The following is a 17569-nucleotide window of genomic DNA, read 5'->3' as shown; positions in this document are numbered from 1 at the left end:
AGAGTCCATTTTTTTGACGAGGGGTGCCTTCTTCAATAAAACAAATAAAACCCAAATACTGTAACTATTTCTCTTAATTGAAAAAAAGAAAAATGAAATTAATCATTTTCAGACCCTTCATACAACATAACCCACGTATTTAGTACGATTAGCAATATAAAATAGGCACATAATGAGCTGTACCTACCTGAGGTATAAGCTATTTTTAGCATCAGCTCTTGCAATATAAAGAATTGTTAGACAAGAGAGCGAACATTCATTGCATTGCAGAGAGACAGCCGGGCACAGGAGTGTGGAGCAGGGCCTGGCACCGAGTAGGCGATATGAGGGGATCCAACTGAGAGCATCAGATTTGGACATAGCTTGGTGAGTAGGGGTATGTTATGTCACTCACATTTAGTATGTTCTCTAATTTCTCTGCCGTATCTACACCACACAGTACAAAGACGGCTATGGTCAATCACAGGAATACACAGTGACAGCAGGACCAGGGAGTCACAGCTGGAAGACAAAAATGAGCTCTTGGTGGCATGATGGGGCTGGGGATTTAACCCTCTAGTTTCCAAAGTGAATCTGATATTGCAACCCATACAGTGTGGTATCCATGGCTAATCATCTTGATTCTAGCTACTGATTATGGATGTTGGCCAATAATTTTATTGAAATGCCTGTGTGATGATGTTACTGATTCAAAGGGCTGGGCAGTATGATACAATGAACAACACAATGTATGGTATATGTACCTTGTTCAGTGACCACTGAAACTTGACGCTGAAAGGGTTAAACGTGCCTTATCATTCAATCTGCACAAATCTGGTTTTGTGGAAGCAACTGGTGGAGCTCCTAGCCTCTTTGGGTGATATCTGAGGGAGTCTGCAAAGCAAAGAGGAGGTGAAGTGATATGTGCTGAAATAGAGTTTAAAAGCAATATCTGACTACTGGTTTGTTCTAGTGCAACAAAACAGCTGATTTTGCCTTATTTGTCATAATATCATAATAGCTAAGTTTTAACCCAGACTGTATTATTTTATGGAACTTTTGCAAATGTATTTTAAAAATACCAATCTATTTTAAAACATATCGTGAAATGTGTAAGTAATATGCTGCTATTAAGACGTGCATACTGTTAATACATTTACAGTGTTTCTGCTTATCGCAAAACTGTGTTATATAGACATCCTACTACTACTTAGGCGATCATAAAAAAAAGCTTGCATGTCCTAAAAATGACAATGACATGGTGATGACAGATGTTTAATTGCAGTGCACCTCTGTATTATGATATTGTTCTTCATTAACATTTAACCTAAAAGTTGTATCACTGTAAAAATCTACATGCAGAGAAAAAAAAAGTACCAGTTGCATCTGTTCAATATTTTGATAGCAGCTTTAGAGACTGCAGTAATGGGATTCTGATGAGATGAAATGCAGTTATTTCTTTCAGTGTAAGTATACTTTCAGTGACCTGGCCAGATTATATGATATGACTTTACCAATCCCCAAAAATGTAAATCTGACTCTGTGGATTATTTTTATAGGCTTCTAGATTTCATGTTGGGCTATTTAGTATTTAGGCTGTTAATATGATTGGCAACTCCTGTAATATGGTCTTCTTTTGGAGATTTAGAGTAAAGTTTGTACATCTTGTGCTCATAAGATTTTAAAGGATATCATTTTGAGAGCGTAATTAATCCAGTTAGTTTTAGGCATTTAGTCTTTCATAAACAAATTTATCTCAAAAATATATTTTTTATGTCCAGTCCTCATCTTGCATATTTTAACTTACAGTAGAGCAATTTTCTCCTGCATGGTATGTGTGTCACTGTGAAGTACCATATTTGCAGGAAAAAAACATCCTATTCAAACCATCAATACTTTAAGGCGCTGCTTGACTATATATTTTTAAATGAGTATCTATCTATCTATTTATCTATCTATCTAAATATTAGTCATCAGTGGGGATATACACTCTCACATGGTTCATCCATCAAGGTGTCAGGAACAACAAATTAAGTAATAAGATCATAAAATAAAGAGCTATTTAGATATAGATATACATAAACTATGCAGGTGATTTCACCCCTTGGTTACATACAGGGTAATCAAGGCATAACTTGCTACAATAAGAACCTTGCTTGTCTTGAACAGATTTGTCAATGGTTTAAAGTGACATGAAACGCAAAAATGTTTCCAGTTAAATATTTGCATGATTCATATTTCAAATTTGCTTCATTCTCTTGGTATCCTTTGTTGAAGAAGCAGCAATGCACTACTTAGAGCTAGCTAAACATATCAGGTGAGCCAGTGACAAGAGGTATATATGTGTAGCCACCAATCAGCAACTAGCTTGCAATAGTGCATTGCTGCTCCTAAGCCTACCTAGATATGCTTTTGAACAATGGATACCAAGAGAACAAACCAAATTAGATAACAGAAGAAATGGAAATGTTGTTTACAATTGCATGCTCCACTTGTAATCTAGCCCATAGTTAAAGTAATCTCCAGAGCAGCAATGCACTTTTGTAGCTAGGTGAACACATATTGTAATTTAATAACAAGAGGCACCAACCACCAGCTAACTTACATTTGTGCATTTCTGTTCCTGTGCCTACATTGGTTTCTGATCATCTAAGGATACAAAAACTAAGTAAATTTGATAATAGAATTAAATCAAGTCTCTTAAAATGTCATGTTCTATCTGAACCAAAAAATACATGTCCCTATAATTCTCCCACCTACTACTGTCTGTCACTCCCTGTATCAGACTCCTACCCTTGGGCCTATTCAGATTGAAAGTGTGAGTCCTGTGTAATACAGAATGGAGGTCCTCCTCAGTGATTGTAACAAACAAGAGCAGTGTTGCGGCTTCGCACCAAGTCACCCTGTAGCAGGCTACTGAGGAAACAAGGAAGAGGACATAAAGCCACAAGCCTGCACTTAAAGGGACACTAAACCCATTTTTTTTCTTTCATGATTCAGATATAGCATGCAAATTTAAGCAACTTTCTAATTTACTCCTAGAATCAATTTTCCTTCGTTCTCTTGCTATCTTAATTTAAAAAGTAGGAATGTGATGCATAGGAGCCGGCCCATTTTTGGTTGAGAACCTGGGTTATGCTTGCTTATTGGTGGGTAAATGTAAGCCTCCAATAAGCAAGCGCTATCCATGGCGCTCAGCCTAAAATGGGATGGCTGCTAAGATTTACATTCCTGCTTTTAAAATAAAGATAGCAAGAAAACAAAGAAAAATAGATAATAGGAGTAAATTAGAAAGTTGCTTAAAATGCCATGCTCTATCTGAATCATGAAGGAAAACATTTTGGTTCAGTGTCCCTTTAAAAAAGCATCACTCTTTATTGCAACATCCCTGTGGTCACAGAGAGTGTTGGGAATTATATTTACCATATGTGACTTAGAATAGATGCAGTGGGCTGACAAAATAGGATGTAGAACCTGAACACATGCAGTATGGTGGTAGCTAAGGACTCTCAAACCTAGGTGCATTTTTTTTAAGGTGCTACAGATGTCTTGGTGAGTAGGTTTGTCAAGCCTTGGCTTAAAGGGACATGATACCCAAAAGTCGAATTGCTTGAAACAGATGCTTCATATCTGAAAAGCTCACTAGAAAATGTCACATGAAGGGAGATATTTTACCTTAACATTTCCTCATTGGTCACACCCTATTGTAAAGGGACTTTAAGAAGCCAGTCCGGTTGCTTGTCCGAGGATTTGCAAGGGAGAGAGAGTGCATCTGTCATGTTTAGTAACAGTCACTTTATTTCCGTCGTCATTTTAAGGAAGCTTGCTATGAAATCTCACCAGATTGTGGTGAAATTCCGCAAGAAGAGCAAAGTGTGAACTGATGATGCTGATTGGTTGATGTGTTTTTTTGTTTTTTTTTACCATACATATGACAATAGCTGAAGGATAACCGAGCTAAAGAAATATTGAGGTAAAATATATTCCTTATTACAAAGAGATGCACATGCTATATTTTTTGCCAGCTGCTTACAGCAGGGTTTGACAAACCCAGGCATCAGGGGAGCCACTGGCCCCCACTTCTGCACCTAAAATGTAGCCTGGTCACGGTGTGGCTGGATCCTTTCAAGGCCTCGCAGCTGTGAAATGCAAATACAACTTTGGCCAAGCCCTCCCTCTAATACCTCCTGCAAAGTCTCTTTACCAATGACACAACATGGGGATAGAACGAGTTAAAGGGACGTGAAACCCAAAATGTTTCTTTCATGTTTCAGACAGAGCATACAATTTCAAACATCCAGCCAATTTACTTCAATTATCAAATTTGCTTCATTCTCTTGGTATCTTTTGTTGAATGAGCAGCTATGCACTACTGGGAGCTAGCTGACCACACTGGGTTATCTAATGACAAGAGTCATATATGTGCAACCACCAATCGGCTTAATGCTTTGGGTCTATAGTCTCCAGAACACTGTGTAGTATTCAATGTGAGGCCTAACTAGTAATCTATAAAGCAACATAGGAACCTCACTTTTTCTGCTGATAATACAATTGGTTTTAGCTCATGGCATGGACACGATTTCTCGCACACACACACACACACACACACAATTTAACCCCTTAAGGTACAGTCGTCACTTTAAGATCCTAATATAATTTCTTAGTTATGTGTACAACTTTGTATTATACTGTCGTAATTTATTTTGCCCCCATTTCATGTATATTCTGTATTTTATGTGGCCAAGCTGATTAAAGGGGTAGAATGTAAGTACTGTAATGCTTTGCTCCTAGTGTCCAAGTGTACATGCCACTGTTCTGGAAGTAAAATGTAATACTTTTCATATACATACAAAGGCATCTTTTAGAACTCTATTGCCCAAATTAGCTTACTAAGACGGAAAGTTCCCTTTTGCCTGTTTGCATCACTATGCTAAATATTGTTTGGTCCCATTATATATATATATATATATATATATATATATATATATATATATATATATATATATATATATTACATTTGTATAGTACTGTAAACGAAAAAACTTTTATATTTGTATAAATAAAGCTACTTCACTCATTTAGTGGCCAGTCTGGAAGCACACACGTAACGTTGCCCTTAATTGCATGAGCAGTATATACTGCAACTGGCTGTATTGTCACATGGGTTGGACCAAACCTGCATAACAATGGTATTGCAATGGCATTGTACCTTTTTAATACTGCAAAAATTGATGTGATTCATTAATAAACACAGGACACAATAAATAGATGACACTGTAGCCCAATAAAATGCCCAGGGTTCATGAAGGAATTAGGGAAGTCGGTCTCTGCCTATACTGTGATTGAAGATTAATTTTCCTTCACTCAGTACAGCTGGTGCAGTAACTTAGAAGCAGACATTTTCTCCCCTGCTGCCTGGGCTGTAGTTACGCACACTGCGGGGTAAGCAGGGGGGACATGTATTGAGCCTGTGGACGTCACATTATAGTGCTGATGAACAGCACAATACATGTTCCTCCCTGCACACCTTACAGCATGTGTAACTCATTCAGGAAAACATTGCAGAGGTGGCAACTCTAGGAAGAAGTAGCGCAGGTTTTATAAAGTACAGCCCTGCCTGTATTCACTGTCTGTGTATACCCGTTCTTTGTTATTGTGCAGTAGTGTGTTCATGATACTCATGTAAATACACACCTTCACAAAACTACTCGGTCTATTGAGTATCAGAGTATTTATTGGCTGCCTATGCCCAGATCCTTATGTAGTTCATAAAACCAGTATAAAAGCTGCAAGAGGTACCAGCAGTCTCTTCTTCAAAAAACATGGGGCTACCGAGAAATCCTGAAACCATGTCCAGAAATGCTCAAACCCCACTAAGACCACCTAGACCAGCATCAACATTGTTTGGGCCACCCATACTACATATACAAGATTATGCTGCTGTTCTGTTCAGGCTGTAAGAGGCATGGCTGCCACTAGAAATTTTGGGGCCCCTTACTTAACCATTGATCAGGGCCCTCCACATGTGCAATTTTTGACCAAGTGACTTAAACGTATGCACTTTATTCTTAAGTGTAGTCAAACTTGGAAATGTTGTAAAGGTAGTAACACACAAACACAGAAACACACAGACACACTCTGAAACACACACTCACACATAAGGATTCACATATAGACACTCTAGCAGACATGCAAAGAAACACACAAACACAATCAGACACAGACACTCAGCACTTGTTTACTTCGACCTGACAAGTAATGACGTAGCAAAGAAAAAGTTCCAAACAAAGCCTTGAAAAATAAAAGCACATCTTTATTTGCCAGTTTAAATTTTCACAGGAGACATGTAGGTTCCTCCATAGTTGCAAAGAGTGACTAGTTTCGGTCTAACAGATCGTAATCATAGACTAATAGCTGTCATCTGAAACAGCTATTTAAGCTAATACATTGCTACTTTATTGGTTAAAAACAAATGGGCCAGGATTAACCCTATACACTCATATACAATTTACACAAGGATTGAAAAGACATGTATACATGGAAATAAATCAATGTGTTTACATTTCAATGAGAAATCAATAAGAAACAAATTCAGTACTAATTTGAGTCGAGGATGATAGTCATTCATTACTGCTAGAATAAAAAGTGCTTAAGAAAAACGTTACTAATTTATCAGCAGTGTTTACTACAAAATATTAAGCTAACATTTCTTAGACAGTGAATGCATAAAGAGTATAATAGATTGATTTCCTAAACCCTAAGCAGTTATAGATACATGTATCTGCCTAGGAATAGGTTATATCAGAAAGAATACAGAAATACAATAAGATGGCAATATTCACAATAGTAACAACTATATATCCTGAGGATTAGATGGGGCATTTATATACACACAATGAATATATTTGAATATATGCCTAACTAACAACTGAGACTTCAGGGGCAGACTCGGAAACAGCATAATTCATGTAAGTGACCATTATGTGCAAGTGTTATAAATGAGTAGGAATTAGACTTAATTTAAAAACTTAATCATTGACTACAATATTATACTGTGTAACAAGATAAGGTCTAAAGGAGCTTACATATCCCCGTATACATAAATACCATCCCAAGGCATACTCGAAACATACATTAAGAAACTATGCAGATAAGCAGTTATGTACATGGAGTATTAGACATAACCATAATGTACCCTGCATCCTAAAGATATATAGGTTGAATTGATATGTTATTATCAAGTACAGGCAGGGAAGGAAAACACTATTATCTGCCAGTAGTTGATAAGGTCAAACTCAGAGTTTGTCTGGATAATGCAGAACATGGTCGTTCCCCAGAAATGTAGAACAGGTGCTCCCTGACGGTGTGCCAACCTCTCTTGTAGTCCTGCCTATACATTGCTTTTGGCACCATGTGCACTCAACTAAATATATGACGAACGTGCTCTTACACTTTATGCATCCCTTAGTTTGAAACTCTTCACCTGTAATATGTAAAGGAGGTAGAAATGTTGGCAAAATCGCAAGAGGTGCATACTTTCTGCCACATTTAAACGTACCCTTAAAATGCATCCAAAAGCTAGCTGAGCTCATGTTGTCTTTCAGCATGCTAGGAGCAAGAATTTTAGAGAGAGTAACATTCTTTTTTGGGACAAACATGCAGCCTTTTTCAACAGTTTTTCTCAACCCCTTATCTCCCATCAAGATAGGTAGATTTCTCTTTATGACCTGACACACCTGTTCGTACTGATTAGAGTAAGAGGTAAGAAATTTGGGTTTTTGGTGTTCTTGAGACATTACTTTTGCCTGTAGCCCATGGATATCATTCAGTAATATTTCTCTATTTACACCCTGAATCTCAAAGAATGCTTTATCAATGACCCGTTTGGGGTATCCTCTTTTGATAACCCTGCCTTTTAGATTCCTGCTCTCCACATGGAAAGCACCATCCAGTGTACAGTTACGTTTGGCTCGTAAAAACTGTCCCTTTGCTATGCCTTTAAAAACGTGTTTTGGATGACAACTACGGGCATGTAGCAAGCTGATACTGAAATGGGCTTTCTGTAGAGAGCAGAAATTACTTTGCCTTTCTTAGCATTTCCCAAAAGGGACACATCCAGAAAGTTAATCCTGTCTTTCCACCATTCCAAGGTAAATTGTAAGCCTAGATTATTGAGATTCACGGTATCTACAAACTTACCAGCCATATGTAAATTAGAAGACCAAACAATAAGCAGGTTGTCTATGTACCTGATATATCTGATGATAGATGTAGAGGGAGTGGTACTACCTCCATAGACATGGGACCGCTCCCACCAACCCATAAACAGGTGGTGTAGGAGGGAGCAAATTTGGCTCCCATGGCAGTCCCACGTCTCTGGAGGTAGTAGCACCCCTGGAACATAAAAAAAATGATGTTCTATTAAAAATCTGACTATTCTAATAATTAGAACCTTAGCTTCTTGAGACAAATCGGTGTACAGATCCAGAAAGAAACTTACAGCAGTCAGGCCATGTGTGTGTGGTATGGAGGAGTACAGTGAAACCTCACCCACTGTTAGCCTGCTGTACTCCTCCCTCCACACCACAGACTCCGTTACCTGTAGAGCATGAGTTGTATCCCTTATATAGCTGGGAAGTTTCTGTACTAGGGGTTGCAGATAGTGATCTACCCATTTTGACAGGGGTTCAAGTAACGACCCAATGCCTGCCACAATGGGTCTCCCTCTTACATTGACAAGGCTTTTATGCACCTTTGGGAAGTGGTGGAATATAGGAGTCACTGGATCACTGACCAAAAGTTGATTTGCCATAGCTTGATCTATGAGTCCTCCCTCCACCACCTCATCCAATAAGTGCACCAGTTCTCTGCTAAAGGTATCAGTTGGATCTTTAGATAGGACAAGATAGGTGTCAACATCACTGAGTTGTCTAATCGCTTCTTTGACATAATCAAGCCTATCCATCATGATCACACTCCCACCTTTGTCTGATTGCCTGATTACAATCCCCTCATTCTTTTGGAGACTCACTAGTACCTCCCATTCATTTACAGATAGGTTAGTCAGGCCAGGTTTAATAGACTTTGAAAGGTCAGTGAGCTCTTCTACAACCCTTTTATGGAATACCTTTAGCGATTTGCCTCTCGTCTGAATTGGATAAAAGTTTGACTTATTTTTAAAGTTAGGTTTAGTACTAGAGACATGGGAATCATCTATCTCCCTACCTTCACCATAGAGTTCCTCCAAAGTGACCAAAGCAGATCTGTTTTCAAATGTCAAGTGATTATGTACTTTAGCTCCTATACCCAAAGGTCTTGATTCTACATGTGCTGATTGAGTATTTTCTGAGAAAAACTTTCTGTGAGTCAAATCCCTAATAAGATTATTTAGGTCAAGTATAGTCTGGAACAGGTCAAACTTTCTGGAGGGAACAAATCCTAGGCCATAATTCAAAAACCTAGTCTCCATATCTGTCAAATCATGTGTTGAGATATTAATAACCATGTTTAATGGTATTTCTTGGTTCTCAGTATATCTGAGTTGATCTGTACTCTCCTTAGCTACACTCCCAGTAGTTACTTTCCCCCCTCCTTGAAATTGTTTGGGGGCCCCGTGAAAAACCTGGGTATTAGTGTTGTAATTATGTTGTTGGTTTACAGCTGTCTTTGGTTTTGAATTAGGTGTTGGGGGTTCCACATATACATGTACATTGGTGGTCTTAGGTCTAGCCCCTTGTGTGTTATGACCTTTTAAAATACCCTTACTGTCACTACCTGAAGCAAGGCTATGCCCTGTATCTATTTTTTGTTCGTCTCCCTCAGAGGTCCCTTCCTCACCAGAGGCCCCCTCAAAGCTTGAGGCAAACCTCTCCTTATCTGTGTTATCATTCTCGGAGTTTGTTTGAATATATTGTAAAATTTAGAGTATACTTCATATTGATTAAACCTATTCATGTCAGATTGGATATTAGCAATCTTAGCTGACTGATCTTTTATATCGTACGTTGGAAATTGATTTAGTCTCAGGCCCCTAGGGATCATCTTAAGTGCCAAATACTTGGACAAGATCCACTTATCCCACTTCAATTTCTGTTCCTTCAATTTAAAATACTCAAAGTCCTGAAATAGATCTCCCAACTTAGTTCTAGGAGAATCACAATTAAACACATCTTCCAAATCCAAAAGATCCAGGTTGTTTTCATCTATCTCTGTAAAAAAGAGTGTATAGTGTCCATGTCCTGTATTTCTTCCATATTATTAATGGAGACAAGCAAAAATAATGATAGATATATAGTGTTATGCCTATGGGATGATGCACTCTAAAGCATGTAGCATAAAAGATTCATTAGTGTTAACTGGGAAAGCACAAGTAACTTAAACCCCTGCTAAACTCATCTGCTAGCTCTGATGTATTATACGCACTGCTGGGAGGAAAACATACCAATTACCCAGCTGAGGGCTCAAAGCAGGAATCAGTGTGAGGAGTAAGCAAGGTCAGATCCCAGAAAAACTAAATATTTCTTACAGTGTTTGTCCGAGTGCATCAAGTCTTCACACACCCAGCTTCTGATCAGACGTGGGCTCCTCGGTGTGGTCTTAAGATGTGCAGCTAGGACCGTAGTTTAAGCGTGAGAGTGGAGACTCCGGTCTCTCCTGCTTACTAGTGGTTTACACGCAGTCTGCCATCACATGACCTTCCATCCACCAATCGGAACCGGCAAATAGTGAAATGTTTGCGAATACAAGTAACAAAAAGTTCCAAAGCAATAAGGCTTTAAATTAAAGAGTGGATGCCCCACTATCCACTAAACGTAGCAAAGAAAAAGTTCCAAACCAAGCCTTGAAAAATAAAAGCACATCTTTCTTTGCCAGTTTAAAATTCCACAGGAGACATGTAGGTCCCTCCATAGCTACAAAGAGTCGGACCGGTTTCGGTCTAACAGACCGTAATCATAAACTAATAGCTGTCATCTGACACAGCTATTTAAGCTAATTTATCGCTACCTGATTGGTTAAAAACAAATGTGCCAGGATTAACCCTATACACTAATAAACAATTTACACAAGGATTGAAAAGATATGTCTCCTGTGAAATTTTAAACTGGCAAATAAAGATGTGCTTTTATTTTTCAAGGCTTCGTTTGGAACTTTTTCTTTGCTACATTTAGTGGATAGTGGGGCATCCATTCTTTACCTTATTGCTTGGGAACTTTTTGCTACTTGTATTCACAAACATTCCACTATTTTCCGCTGACATCAGATATGGATGGAAGCCGGTTCCGATTGGTGGATGGAAGATCATGTGATGGCAGACAGCATGTAAAAAGACCAGACCAGAGTCTCCACTCTCACGCTTAAACTACGGTCCTAGCTGCACATCTTAAAGGGACATTATACACATTTTTTCTTTGCATAAATGTTTTGTAGATGATCTATTTATATAGCCCATAAAGGTTTTTTTTTATATAAATTTTATAGTTTTGCTTATTTGTAAATAACATTGCTCTGATTTTCAGACTCCTAACCAAGCCCCAAAGTTTTAGGAGAATACAGTCGGCTACCTTCTCCAGCTTGCTCCTGCTTGTGTAAAGGGTCTTTTCATATGCAAAAGAAGGGGGAGGGGGGAGTGTCTTATTTGCCACTTGCAGTGGGCTTTCCAGCTACCTTTTCAACAGAACTAAACTGTGAGCTTCTAAGTAAGTTTTTAAACAGTTTTATAATGGATTTTTATATCAGTATCTGTGCATCTTATTGTTTATAGTAGTGTCCATTGCATGCAGTTATATGAAAATGAGTGTAGACTGTCCCTTTAAGACTGCACCGAAGAGCCCACGTCAGCTCTCTACAGAAAGCCCACGTTTTTAAAGGCATAGCAAAGTGCCAGTTTTTTTGAGCAAAACGTAACTGTACACTGGATGGTGCTTTCCGTTGAGAAAAACTGTTGAAAAAGGCTGCATGTTCATCCCAAAAAGGAATGTTACTTTCGGTAATATTCTTGCTCCTAGCATGCTGAAAGAGAACAAGAGCTCAGCTAGCTCTTGGATGCATTTTAAGGGTACGTTCAAATGTGGCAGAAAGGTATACACCTCTTGCGATTTTGCCAACATTTCTACTTCCTTTAGATCACACATTACAGGTAAAGAGTTTCAAACTAAGGAATGCATAAACTGTAAGAGCACGTTTGTCATATATTTAGTTGAGTGCACATTGTGCCAAACACAATATATAGGCAGGACTACAAGAGAGGTTGGCACACGCATCATGGAGCACCTGTCCTACATTTCTGGAGAACGACCATGCAGACATTTTATAGAACAACATCAAAAAAATGTCAAAACTTTCAAATGGCAAGCTATTGAGCAGATTAGAAGACCACCAAGAGGTGTGTGGGGGGGGGGGGCAAATATCCTATACTCTTCAGACAGGAAACTTACTAAATTTTCAAACTACAGAGTTTGTTGCAACAGGGCTTCTACTGGCAGAGATAGTGTTTCCCTGCCTGTACTTGATAATAACATATCAATTCAACCTAGATATCTTTAGGATGCAGTGTACATTATGGTTATATCTAATACTCTGTGTGCATAACTGCTTATCTGCATATTTTTTCTTAATGTATGTTTCAAGTATGCCTTGGGAAGGTATTTATGTATACGGGGATATGTAAGCTCCTTTAGACCTTATCTTGTTAGGCAGCATAATATTGTAGTGAATGATTACGTTTTTAATTCAAGTCGAATTCCTACTAGTTTATAACACTTGTACATAATGGTCACTTACATGGATTATGCTGTTCCTGAGTCTGCCCCTGAAGTCTCAGTTGTTAGTTAGGCATATATTCAAATATATTCATTGTGTGTATATAAATGCCCCATCTAATCCTCAGGATATATAGTTGTTACTATTGTGAATATTGCCATCTTATTGTATTTCTGTATTCTTTCTTATGTAGCCTATTCCTAGGCAGATACATGTATCTATGACTGCTTGGGTTTGGGAACTCAATATATTATACTCTTTATGCATTCACTGTCTAAGAAAAGTTAGCTTAATATTTTGTAGTAAACACTGCTGATAAATTAGTAACGTTATTCTTAAGCACTTTTTATTCTAGAAGTAATGAATGACTATCATCCTCGACTCAAATTAGTACTGAATATGTTTCTTATTGATTTCTCATTGAAATGTAAACACATTGATCTATTTCCATGTATACATGTCTTTTCAATCCTTGTGTAAATTGTATATGAGTGTATAGGGTTAATCATGGCCCATTTGTTTTTAACCATTCAGGTAGCAATGTATTAGCTTAAAGGGACATGAAACCCACATTTTTTCTGTCATGATTTAGAAAGAGAATGCAATTTTAAACATCTTTCTAATTTACTTCTATTATCTAATTTGTTTTATTCTCTTGATATTCGTTGCTGAAAAGCATATCTAGATATGCTCAGTAGCTGCTGATTGGTTGCTGCACATAGAAGCCTCATGTGATTGGCTCACCCATGTGCATTGCTTTTTCTTCAAATAAGGATATCTAAAAAATGAAGCAAAATAAATAATAGAAGTAAATTGTAATGTTGTTTAAATTTGTATGTTCTATCTGAATCATGAAAGAAAGATTTTGGGTTTAGTGGCCCTTTAAATAGCTGTTTCAGATGACAGCTATTAGTTTATGATTACGGTCTGTTAGACCGAGACCGGTCAGACTCTTCTCAGCTATGGAGGAACCTACATGCCTCCTGTGGAATTTTAAACTGGCAAAGAAAGATGTGCTTTTATTTTTCAAGGCTTCGTTTGGAACTTTTTCTTTGCTTCGTTTAGTTGATAGTGAGGCATTCACTCCTTAATTTGAAGCCTTATTGCTTATGAACTTTTTGCTACTTGTATTCGCAAACATTTCACTATTTGCCGCTGACGTCAGATATGGATGGAAGCCGGTTTCGATTGGTGGATGGTAGGTCATGTGATGGCAGACTGTGTGTAAACCACTAGTTAGCAGAATAGACCGAAGTCTCCACTCTCACGCTTAAAACAAATAAAAAACAATTAACATTACATTCAAAATCTAATTCTCCATTGAATGTGTAATTATACATAACTAAAATAACTTTAAAGAGACAGTCAACTCCAACTAAATATTTATTGTTTAAAAAGATAGATAATCCTTTTATTACCCATTCCCCAGTTTGCATAACCAACACCGTAATATTAATACACTTTTTTAATCTCTGATTACCTTGTATCTAAGCCTCTTCTAACAGCCCCCTGATCACCTGACCTTTTTTATTTTTTATTATCTATTGACTTGCATTTTAGCCAGTTAGTGCTGTGTTGTGCACAACTCTGGGAGTGAGCACATTATCTATATGGCCCACGTGAACTAGCAGTCTCCTGTTGTGAAAAGCAAATAAAAAAGCATGTGATTTAGAGGCTGCCTATAGTGGCTTAGAAACAGGCAGAAATTTAGAGGTTTAAATGTTTTAAAGTATATTAATATAACAATGTTGTGTTATCTATCTTTTTAAACAATAACAATTATGGTGTAGACTGTACCTTTAATGTATATTTATTTTGTCCTATTTTGCTGTTATGTAAACCCTAGCTACTAACACTGAAATCCTGGCTTCCAAATCATGGAAGTTAGGTATAGATGTACAGACATGCTTTTTCTCACTCCTAAAATGTTTTACTGGTTCTTCAACATTCTTTTTGACTCCTGAGACTTATTTAGATTTATCAACTACTGCATTACTGTAAAATGCTACTTTTTGTTCCTCTTCTTGTAGAAAGCTACTTATTAAATGGCTCCTATGTAAATAAGAAGACAGATACATTTCTTTCTGACCACAATATGCCTATGAGTCTTTTTTTTTTCTCCCATCATTCATCTGACGTTTCCTGGTCTTTATGGTACTGATAGCTAAATATAGATGTCATATAATTGTTATTCTCTGTCAGTGGATGGTATCTAAAGATGTAATGAAAATAGTGTCACAAAATATGCCCATACCAGCTGCAGATGGGCATCATTTGTCTCACTGGCTCTAACTGCAGATCCTTATTTTCCCTCATCTCTTTAATCCTCTGCTTCAAGTCAGAGAGCTCCGAATAGATGACATTAAAATGTGTCAAAACAGCAAATCTATTCCTTTCAGCTCTGGCAGTCATTATATGAAACATGAGTGCCTGCAGCTTTTTTTTTTTCTACTAGCGTCTTTTTCCAATTATCAGCTATTCCTCTCCAAAGGGTTCCTTGTTATTCCACAAAGCAAGCACAGAGCTGCTATTTTGTCATTGTGTTCCCTCTCTCAGATACTAGGCTAGCTCTGATTGAGGTGGTGACCACCTGATGGGAAACTAAATGTGGTGTTAGGGGTGTGGCCAATCGAAGCCTGAAGTGCGTTGCTGAATACAGCTTCATAATCTGTTAGTGCACTCAAACTAATATGTATACCAGGACTTCTGACCCTTACACCTTTAATGCTAACTAAATAGATTGAAAGCTGTATTGGGCAGACTAAGCATCTGTGAATAATACTGTTTTCCATAATGTAGTGGTTACCTCATTGTTTGTATAATTCTATGCTGGCTCCCTCAGTAGTGAGTCAGTTGACGCTCTGGATTACACCACATAGATAGCAATTAGCACAATTATTTTCTGGCATCCATCAGAATATCCAGCTCTCCATTCCAATATATTTAAAGGGACATGAAACCAAAACGTTTTCTTTCATGATTTAGATAGAGCATACATTTTTAAACAGCTTTCCAATTGACTTCTTTTATTTAATTTGTTTTATTCTCTTAGTATCCTTTGTTAAAAAGCACATCTAGATAGGCTCAGGAGCTGGGAACTAGCTGCTAATTGTTTTCTGCAGATATATGCCTCTTGTGAATGGCTTACCGATGTGTTCAGCTAATTCCCAGTAGTGCATTGTTGTTCCTTCAAGAAAGGATACCAAGAGAATAAAGCAAAATTGATAACAGAAGTTAATTAGAAAAATGTTTACAATTGTATGTTTTATCTAAATCATGAAAGAACAATGTTGTGTTTCATGTCCCTTTAAAGGTACAGTCTAGTCCAAAATAATTTTTTTCATAAAAACAAGAGACTAGTTCATTATAAGAATATGTTTACAACACTAAGGGTCTGGATTACTGCAACATAAATACTGAGAATACAGTATATTACTAATTTATAAACCAACCCTGTTAGAAGTGCTATAAACCAACTGAATGGAATTGATATACAAATTTAACCCAAATTAAGACAGCTATACTGTCTATTAACTGAGGTCTCACATCAATATTATATTCTTGTGATGAAAACAAATACCTCCATTCTGCCTAGTTTCTATAAACTATAAGATACGTGCACAGATTCTTAACCTGTATCTCTAGACCCTTATAGACTTCCAATTATATATCAGATCTGATACAATAGTCACACATATATTGATAATCGATTATAGAAGGTGATCTAAGTGTGGTTTTAAAATAATTCCTAATTGTATATGTTATTTAATAAAAGTTATTTTTTAATTAGTTTCACAAGTTTAGTATTCTCATGCTATCTTAACTTATTAGATGTAAAAGTCATAAACCTTGAGTGCTATCAGGTGTATTCTTATAATGAACTAGTCTCTTCTTGTTCTATGAAATTATTAATGCCTTAATACACTAGCACCCTTACCCGATATTATAAAAGATACAGAAATTCTGTGTTATTACAGGGGAACTACACTGAGGTTTTTTTATTAACCATTAAGTAGTGCCATTGGTTTTCTCTTTTAGTCCAAAATAAACTTTCATGATTTAGATAGAGAATGTAATTTTTAAATATTTTTCCAATTTACTTTTATCACCAGTTTTGCTTTGTTCTTTTGGTATTCTTAGTTGAAAGCTAAACCTAGGATGTTCATATGCTAATTTCTAAGCCCATTAAGTCTGCCTCTTCTCTCAGGGCATTTTGACAGTTTTTCACCACTAGAGGGTGTTAGTTCATGTGTGTCATATAGATAACACTGTGCTCACACTCGTGGAGTTCCAGTGAGCCAGCTAAAATGCAAGTGTGTCAAAAGAACTGAAATAAGGGGTCAGTCTGCAGAGGCTTAGATACAAGGTAATCACAGAGGTAAAAAGTGTATTTATATAACTACACTGTGTGCAGAATTATTAGGCAAATGAGTATTTTGACCACATCATCCTCTTTATGCATGTTGTCTTACTCCAAGCTGTATAGGCTTGAAAGCCTACTACCAATTAAGCATATTAGGTGATGTGCATCTCTGTAATGAGAAGGGGTGTGGTCTAAGGACATCAACACCCTATATCAGGTGTGCATAATATTAAGCAACTTCCTTTCCTTTGGCAAAATGGGTCAAAAGAAGGACTTGAAAGGCTCAGAAAAGTCAAAAATAGTGAGATATCTTGCAGAGGGATGCAGCACTCTTAAAATTGCAAAGCTTCTGAAGCGTGATCATCGAACAATCAAGCATTTCATTCAAAATAGTCAACAGGGTCGCAAGAAGCGTGTGGAAAAACCAAGGCGCAAAATAACTGCCCATGAACTGAGAAAAGTCAAGCG

The 17569-nt window shown here is 37.3% G+C and overlaps 1 protein-coding gene across 1 annotated transcript in view; it reads left to right on the top strand.

Annotated features, from left to right (window-relative positions):
- Positions 1-230: 230 nt before the first annotated feature.
- Positions 231-17569, top strand: part of MRAS (muscle RAS oncogene homolog) — a 75460-nt gene continuing 58121 nt past the window's right edge. The window contains exon 1 of the mRNA XM_053698089.1: positions 231-366. The gene's annotated coding sequence lies outside the window, so the exon portion shown is untranslated. The remainder of the gene's footprint in view (positions 367-17569) is intronic.

The sequence above is a fragment of the Bombina bombina genome, chromosome 1 (assembly GCF_027579735.1).
Source record: "Bombina bombina isolate aBomBom1 chromosome 1, aBomBom1.pri, whole genome shotgun sequence".
Classification (NCBI taxonomy): domain Eukaryota; kingdom Metazoa; phylum Chordata; class Amphibia; order Anura; family Bombinatoridae; genus Bombina; species Bombina bombina.
The sequence above is the reverse complement of the archived record's forward strand: the minus strand, read 5'-3'. Positions and strand labels throughout refer to the sequence as shown.